Raw genomic sequence first — 8,934 nt, forward strand, 5'->3', positions numbered from 1 at the left:
ATAAAGGAATGGTAAGAAACAATTGTCCTTTTGTCTGATTTTTTATTTATTATAAAAATTAATAATCAACTCTCCGTGGATTGGGAGAGCTCAGGAACAATATAGCTTAAAAAATTTTTACTTTGGTAGTAAAAATAAAATATTGTATTTGAAATTAATTGAAATCTGTGATTATGATTATTAAAATAAAATGTTATTTCTGAATTAAGTGAAAGGTTTTCTTTTTGTTCTTTTGCTATTATTCTTCTTCTCAAATTAATATTCCATCTAAGAAGGCTGAAGGGAGAAGATTAAAAGAAGTCATTAATGAAAGGAAGTACATTTAATGGAAATATGATTATCATGTGTTTCAAAGAAAATTTCATTGTGTCTCCTACTAATTGCTATTTTGTGTTCCTACTTGTCTTGCTTATCTTAAGATGGTTTTGCCTTTAGGAGAAATATAAAAAATTAAGATAAACATATATTATTTAAAATAGAACAAAATTAAGGCATAAATAAATATTTAATAATTGAAGTATATGAGTTAATTGACTTTAAAATTGCATTTATTAAAGCCTTTGTTACTTTTAGGAAGAATGTTCCATAACTTAAGAAATTGGTAAGTCGTGATCATTATCATATCTCTATTGCGGTTTTAGCCACCCTGCATGAGGACTTTGAGGACTGTGTTCAGGTTAAAAGGCATATAAAAACAAAAAACAAAACAGGGAGACCACCTGGTGCCATTACCTTCTTCCAATTGTTAACTCTGGCTCAGTTTATTTTTTCTTGTGTAAATTCTCCACAGCTTTCAGGTAGTTGTTTTTAAAGGTTTTTTTTTTTTTTTTTTTTTTTTTTTTTTTTTTTTTTTTTTTTTTTTTTTTTTTTTTTTTTTTTTAGCGTTTATAGTTATCTGTTGGCCATCCCTAGAACAATCATGTCTCTGCCTAAACTCCTAAAAGCTTTTGAAATGAAGACATTTAATTTTTATTCTTCATTTAATCTATTATAACCTTAACTGTTTCTGCCTGAGAAATTATTCAGCAATGTTCTAATAACCATACCAATTCATTTAGATGCTGTAGACATTGTTGTTTTAGGATATGTTTTATTTTAGCTGCCAAACAAAAATACTATTTTTTTATTTTTAGTTTTTTGCATCCTTTGATTGGAGTGAAGCCACTTTTTTTTGTTATAAATTTATTTATCTTTGGATATAAATGGACTTTGAAACGAGAGTCTTGATTCTAATCCTAATATGCTGTGTTAACTTTAACTTTTTTAGCTTATTTCCTCATGTGTAGAACAAGGTAAAAATCCCTGTGTTATAGTGCTGTTTTGAAATCATGCATGTTAAAGGCTAACATAGATGCTTGGTAAATAATAAATGCTTTATAAAAGGTAGTTATATTGTTAGATGCTACTTCCTGAGTTATTCCCAGTTCTTATATTGGAGGAACTAGATTTTTTGCTGTACAGTTCAACCTTTGGGTTTCTGAAAGAAATTGAGAAACATTTTGGAGAACATATTGGAACTTTGAATAATCAAATTAAGCCTTTGTAATGATTGGGAGCAAAATTAAATTCAGCTTTCAGAATTAGCCAGAAGAAAGAAGGAAGAAGGACAAGAGATATTATTTTAGGTGCTCAGATATTTGTATAGGTTTTGCTTGCTCACATGAGGAATGGGTGGAAAGCATATCCGCGAAATATTATTTTAGGTACTCAGATATTTGTATAGGTTTTGCTTGCTCACATGAGGAATGGGTGGAAAGCATATCCGCAATGTGTACAGTCTTGAGGAGTCAATCACCTGGGTGACAAAGTATCTGAACCTGACATATGTCTAAGAGGGATTATTGATTATCTACTGTATGTCAGGCTCTATCTAGACATGGTATGGGAGACAAAGATGAAGAAGGCAAGGTTCCTTTTCCTTATACAGTAGCCCTAGGAATGCCCTGCTGGGGAGCAGGGCTACGTGGAATAGGAAAGCATTTGCTCCAAATTCTTGGTATTAGGACTATTAGGGTTCTCCAGAGAAATAGAGCCAACAGGATGTATGTGTAGAGAGAAGCTTATCTTAATAAACTGGCTCATTTTATTGTGGAGGCTTGACACATCCAAAACCTGCAGGCTAGGCCAGCAGGCTAGAGACCTGGGGAAGAATTGCAGTTTTAGTCCAAAGGTGGTCTGTTGGCAGGATGCCCTCTTCCTGGGAGGTGAGGCTTTTTCTGTTAAGGACTTCAATTTGATTGGATGAGGCCCATCTGTATTATGAAGGGTAATCTGTTTTACTCAAAGTCTACTGATTTAATGTTAATCTCATATAAAAAAACACCTTCACAGAAACATAATGTTTGACTAAATATCTGGGTACCATGGCTGAGCCAAGTTGACACATAAAACTAACCATCATAATAATTTTTTCTAGGAGTTTGCTTTGGACTTCACAGCAGATTCAATCTTATATGGTGCATCCCTAAGCTTTAAGCAGACTTCATTGCCCATCTCTGTCCTGACTTTGTTCATGACTGTACTTCAAGCCTACATTGATGACTGGTGCTGTTGAGACCTCATGTCCATCTAACCACACCATTAGCCTCAGTCTTGCCAACATTTGTGTCCTTTGAAGACCTCTGCCTGGTCTATTCCTGTAACCACATGTTCCACCTTGATCCTAGGCTACTTCAGTCTTTTGTACAGTAAACCCGGCCTACAGATTTCTGATCTGAGAAGAACACTAACAGCTCTAAGGGGGCCATTAGTGTCTTGAAAATGTAATCTCTCCCCTTTAGCTTTGTGTGCTATCTAGATATTATTTGGCTTCCTGGGATTTTTATTAGAAATTTCAGATCCTTTCAGTGTTCACTAACAGTTTTCACAGAACATTGTATCTGATTTGGCATATTTCTTTTCTGCTTTGGTTAGAACTCATTTATTGTAAGGTTGCTCTTGCCCTCTTTGTTCTTTTGTCAGTATTTTGTGGGGAGGAGTAATTACTAAATATACTGTCATTCTTTTAATAATTTAATGTGTGCGATATTTATGACCTGCAGGCCAGCACTCTTGTTTTGCTCCATTATGACTTTTATTCTCAGGGGCCTGTCATTTTCAAATGCCACACTGTTTTGAATAGCTGTCTGTAGAATTATTACAACGGTGCTTAGATCCTATAAACTAGCCATTCTACCTAACGTCATATTCTATTGAGTGCTGTGCTTGCTGCTGAGCATTTCAGATGGAACCTGGTTTCCTGGGATTAAATTCCAGTTGTTATTGTGTAGTTTGCCATCTGCCTGTTTGGGAGAAGTTTCTCTTATGTTATAGGTTAGATATGTGTTTACCAACATTTAAAAATCTTATCCATTAGGTCTCCGCTTGTTGGTATTTTTTCCCTAATGGGAGAATAATTTGCTTTCCTCTTCAGAATAATTGCAGGGTGGAAACAAATAATTCCAGCTTAAAAACTATATCAAATAATTTCATTACAGAAAAGTAGTACATATTTTCTGCTTTGAAAGGGGAATCTTAAATCAGGAGCCTTTTAGTCTGTAAACATGACTGCTTTAAAAAAATACATATGAGAGATATGGGAACAATAAAATCTGGTTCATCTAATAGCTTGTTCTGACATTTATTCTTATTTTTTTTAACTATGATAGATACATATTAACATGTAGGTATTTTTTTTAAAAAGTACTGTTATTTCTTTTTAAATGTACTTAGTGCTTCAAGTATGATTCTCACAGCCTCCTGTGTATTATAAAAAATGATTACTGAAGCAGTTTTACTTTGAAGTACAGTACTTGAAATATTCAGATCAATAGCACCTTTTCAGCCTTTAACACAGCCTTATTTTTGTCAATCAAATTGGAAGTGTAGTTTGCTAAGGTAGAAACGACTTGATTTCAGTACAATTATAAGAGACTAATCAATTAATATTTCAAAATATAGGCTTTTATAATGAGATTTTGTATGGATATTGGTTTCAGGTTTTTTTTGTTAATATAAAAAGCAAGTTTTCTCAAATGTAGGTGGTTCAAAATATTGTTTTTAAAGTAATTGCTTGAAACTTAGAATGCTTTTTCTAAAGAACTAGTGCTATAAATGGTAGGTTCCCAGGCCTACCCACAAAAGCCTACTGAAACCGTAGTGTAGCTGAAAATAGTGTCCTAATGGGGGCTGTGACTTCTTAATTCCCTGAAACCACTGTAAGTCGTGATTATCTTTGTGTTTCTCTAGCAATTGAGTGTGAGGGGAAAGTTTGGCAGGGGTGGGTAGATTGTGTGGTTAGGTTAGAAGTAGGAAAAAGGCTGCTGATCAGTTCAGGTGGAGTTTCAATGTAGAAGCTTCATGGACTGAAGAGTTGCTAAACATCAGGGAATAAATAGAAGAAAGTTATGGCCTCAAGTGTCTAGGAGCAGTAGGAGTAGTACCCCTTCCCTCGTAGAGGTCCTGAGCGGTTCTGTAGGATTAGTGATGGAGCAGTGAGTGTGCATCTTCTAGCAGAGGTCTTGGTGATAGTAGCTGTTTATATATTTATAGGATCTTTGTAACTCAGTGTTTATAAGGATTTAATGTTTACTGGAACTTAGATGCAAACTTTACATTTTTAAGGATCTGTTGGTCCAGGCCTTTTAAATTTTCTTTGCTTTTAGAAATTAATTTAAATGCAAGGAACAGAGCCAATATTGCTTGGATGTCATATCTTCCCAACTATTCGTTCAACATATACCAAATGTAAATTGCAAAACTACAAAACTTTTAGGAGATAACATAAGACAAAATACAGGTGATCTTATTTTTTTGGTGATGACCTTTCATATACAACACCAAAAGCACTATCCATGAAAGAAAAAATTAAGAAGTGGGACTTCATTAAATTGAAAACTTCTGCTTTGTGAAAGGCACTGCTAAGAGAATGAAAAGACAAGCCACAAACTGGGAGAAAACTTTGTAAAACGTATATCTATCTAATAAAGGACTGGTATCTAAAATATACAAAGAATTCTTAAAATCCAGCAATAAGAAACAACCCAGTTAAAAAGTGGGCAAAAGATCCGAACAGACACCTCACCAAGATGTACCTATGGCAAATAAGCATCTGAAAAGATACTTAATGTCATTTGCCATTAGAGAACTACAAATTAAAACAACGTTGAGATATCACTACACATCTATCATAATGGCTAAACCCCAAACACTGACAACACTAAATGCTTGGAAGGATTTAGAACAATAAAAGCTCTCATTCATTGCTGGTAGGAATGCAATATGGTACAGCCTCTTTGGAAGACAAGTTAGCAGTTTCTTACAAAGCCAAACATAGTCTTACCACATGATCCAGCAAACATTTTCCTAGGTATTTTCCAAAGTGAATTGAAAACTGTCCACACATAAATCTTCACATGAATATTTATAGCAGGTTTATTCATAATTGGCCAAAAGTGGAAGCAACCAAGAGGTCCTTCAATAGGTGAATGAATAAACAAACTGTGATACATTTATACAATGGAATATTATTCAGTGATATAAAGAAATCAGCTACCAAGCCATGAACAGATTTGGAAGAATCTTAAATGCATATCACTAAGTGAAAGAAAGCCAGTGTGAAAAGTCTATATACACTGTCTGCTTCCAACTATATGACATTCTGGAAAAGGCAAAACCATAGAGACGACAAAAAGACAGTGGTTGCTAGGAGTTGAGGGGGAGGGATGAACTGGTAGAGCACGTGGTGTTTTTAAAGCAGTAAAATTATTCTGTGTGATACTGTAATGCTAGATATATGACATTACGGGTTTGGCAAAACCCATAGAACTATACAAGATGAGTGAACCCTAATGTAAATTATGGACTTTTATTAATAATAATGTGTCGATATTGGTTCATCATTTGTAACAAATGTAACACACCAATGTAAGATATTTATAACAGGGGCAACTTTGAGTGGTGGAGAAGGTATTTGGGAACTCTGTACTTCCTGATCAATTTTTCTGTAAAACTAAAACTGCACAATTAATAATAAAGGCAATAATAAAACTCACTAAAAATGCGACAGTAAAAAACCAAAAACTGCACATATGCTATTGATTGCTAGTATATCCTTTTCCATAATTCTCCAATGACGTAATATGTGATTTTCAGCAATACTGAAATGATATTTATATAATTCCAATACATTTTTTAAATGAATTAGAAGTTTTTTTTAATGGTATTTTGATTTTACAGTTTTTTAATTGAAACATAATTGATTATACACATCTGTGGGGTACAGATTTGAATATCAATACCTATATAAAATATATGGTGATCAAATCAGGATAATTGATATACTTATTTTTTATAGACTATAGCAAATCGTTCATAATACAGTAGTTTGTTCTAAGAATTGCTTTATTATTCTTCTGGAATTGAATATGCTAAGTATCTCTATATGCTATTTATCTTATAAATGCTTGCTCTCTCTTTTTAAAAGTTAAGCTTCTTAGGGCACGTTGGAACTTTTCTGTACGTAAACTGGCTTAAATTTTTAATGACAAATTTTAGCTCAGGTATTGGCTTTGTAATTCATATTCTTACCTAGATTTCTAAATCAATGCAGGATAAAGTAAATAAGTATTAACTTATTTAAAGTAGATAATATCATATTAAAAAACTTATTTAATATCCCCCAAATTAAAATTCTGCCTTAGGGCTTTTTATTTTTTTAACAAACTTGATAAATTAAACAATAGTCATCATCACAATAAAAAGTAATATTTGCCCAATAAAAATAAATAAAGACTATGCATCCATTTGGCGGGAGCAGGGGGGACAAACAGTCAAACAAAGTCCTTAAATGTCTTTGTGGTAATTGTTACTTTGTTAAATAGAAATATTTTGCAGTTTAAAAATGTCTTAATAAACTTACCTATCCCTGTTATATTATTCTAAATCTTTCATAATAGTACAAGGTATGATATGACTAGAAAGTACTTTGGGATATGAGATTGATAAAGGCTTCTGTTAAGTATTTTTGAAAACATAGGCAATTATATGTCAGTATGAATTTGAATGGCACACAGACTTACTTTTCATTTCTCTAATGGAAGAAAGCATTTACCTTCTGAGGGGGAAATACAAAGAAAATATTTCTGACTTATTCATTGGTTGTATACCATTTGCCCCAGTTGTAAAACTAAAGAAGTACACACACGACAGCCTGCTGGTGGTTCAACTGTAGGTGGTGGCCCACCTCATTGCAGTCTTCTTGGTTTTTTGTTCCAGATGTTAATACAACCAGAGTGGGGCAGAGGAACATAAAACTGTCCTATTTCAAGATTTCTTTTATCTTTTGGTATGATGAGCCATCCTCAGTTTGAGATAAACTGTAGATTTGTTTTTTGCTATTTTTGCAGGGGTTAAGAAGGGGTTGGAGAACTTATGTGAAGAACTGACTTAAGGCACTTAAATATCTGGTTCTATGAATCCATTTTGAAAATCTTCTAAATATCAAAATGTCTCCATTAGTATCTGAAGTAAACACACAAGATGAAATAATTCCATTTTTTTCTTGTTTGGCTTTCAGTATATTTTGAAGAACAATTAATTTTCTTCTTTCTCATAATAATTTTGCACATATTTAATGATTACTAATGAGTCATCTTTATTTTTTCCATGGTTACTTTTTTCCATCTCAGTCATTTCATATTTCATTATTGTTATCTCATGTATTACCACATATTTTTAGGTATAGGAAACCTAGGGAAAGAAGATTCCTAAAGGTTAACTTTATTATCAAAGTAATATATGTCTAGAAGTAGTTTTGTACAAGTGGACAACTGATAGCACTTAGGATCTGTATTCACTACATTAGCTAGAAAAAGCTGGCCCGGCCCGGTGGCGCACTGGATAAGTGCGCCGCTTGGGAAGCATAGCGGCGCTCCCGCCCGAGGGTTCGGATCCCACATACAGACCGGTTCCTGCTCACTGGCTGAGAGAGGCACGGGAGCAGCACCGAGGGTTGCAATCCCGTTGCCGGTCCCCGGTCCGGTACGGGGGCAACACTGAGGGTTGCGATCCGTTGCCGGACACGGAAAAAGACAAAAGACAAAAAAAAAAAAAAAAATAAAGTAATATATGTCTAATATCCATTCCTTTATTTAATAAATTACACCAAGTGCCTATTCTAGACATAGGGTATAAAGTGGTAAACTAAGATGTAATTTCTGTCTTCGTGGAACTTGCATTCTAGTGGCATATAAGAGAATAAATAAGTTAAATACACATGTGCAATATAATTTCAATTAATTTTAAGTACCATAAGGAAAATGAAATACAGTAAAGGGATAGAGAGAATTGGGAGTGGGAGGAATGTTTCGAATCTATTGGTCAGGGATGGCCTCACTGAGGAGGTGCCATTTGACCTGAATGATAGTAGGGAGCAAGACATGGGGACTATATGGCAGAAGAGTGTTCTGGGCAGAGGGAACAGTAAGTATAAAGGCCTTTAGGCATGAGCATGTTTGCCATGTTTGAGGACCAATGTACCTGGGGCTGACCTAGCTTGAGGGAAAAGTAGTAGAAAATGAGATTTCTTAAGTAAGCAGAGGCAAGATCATGTCACTGTAGGGGATTTTTTAGGTTATGGTAAAACCTTTGGAATTTATTCTAAGTGTGATAGGAAGCAATTGGAAATTTTTGATCAGAGATGTAATACCTGATTCACATTTTAAAAAGATCTTTCTGACTGCTGTGTGGTTAAAAAACAAGTTAGGAGGCAAAGACAGAAGCTGAGAAACCAGTGAGGGGTCTGTTTCATTTCTCCAGACAAGAGATGGTGGTTGCTTGGTTTAAGTTGCTCTTCTTGCTTTTTCTGTTCTTCTTTTCCTATAGTGTATGTGGGGTGATTAAGACCTGGATTCGAGAGCCAGGGTACCTGGGTTGAAATCTGATTCCATCCCTACC

The sequence above is a fragment of the Galeopterus variegatus genome, unplaced genomic scaffold (assembly GCF_000696425.1).
Source record: "Galeopterus variegatus unplaced genomic scaffold, G_variegatus-3.0.2 Scaffold1874, whole genome shotgun sequence".
NCBI classification, from domain to species: Eukaryota; Metazoa; Chordata; class Mammalia; order Dermoptera; family Cynocephalidae; genus Galeopterus; species Galeopterus variegatus.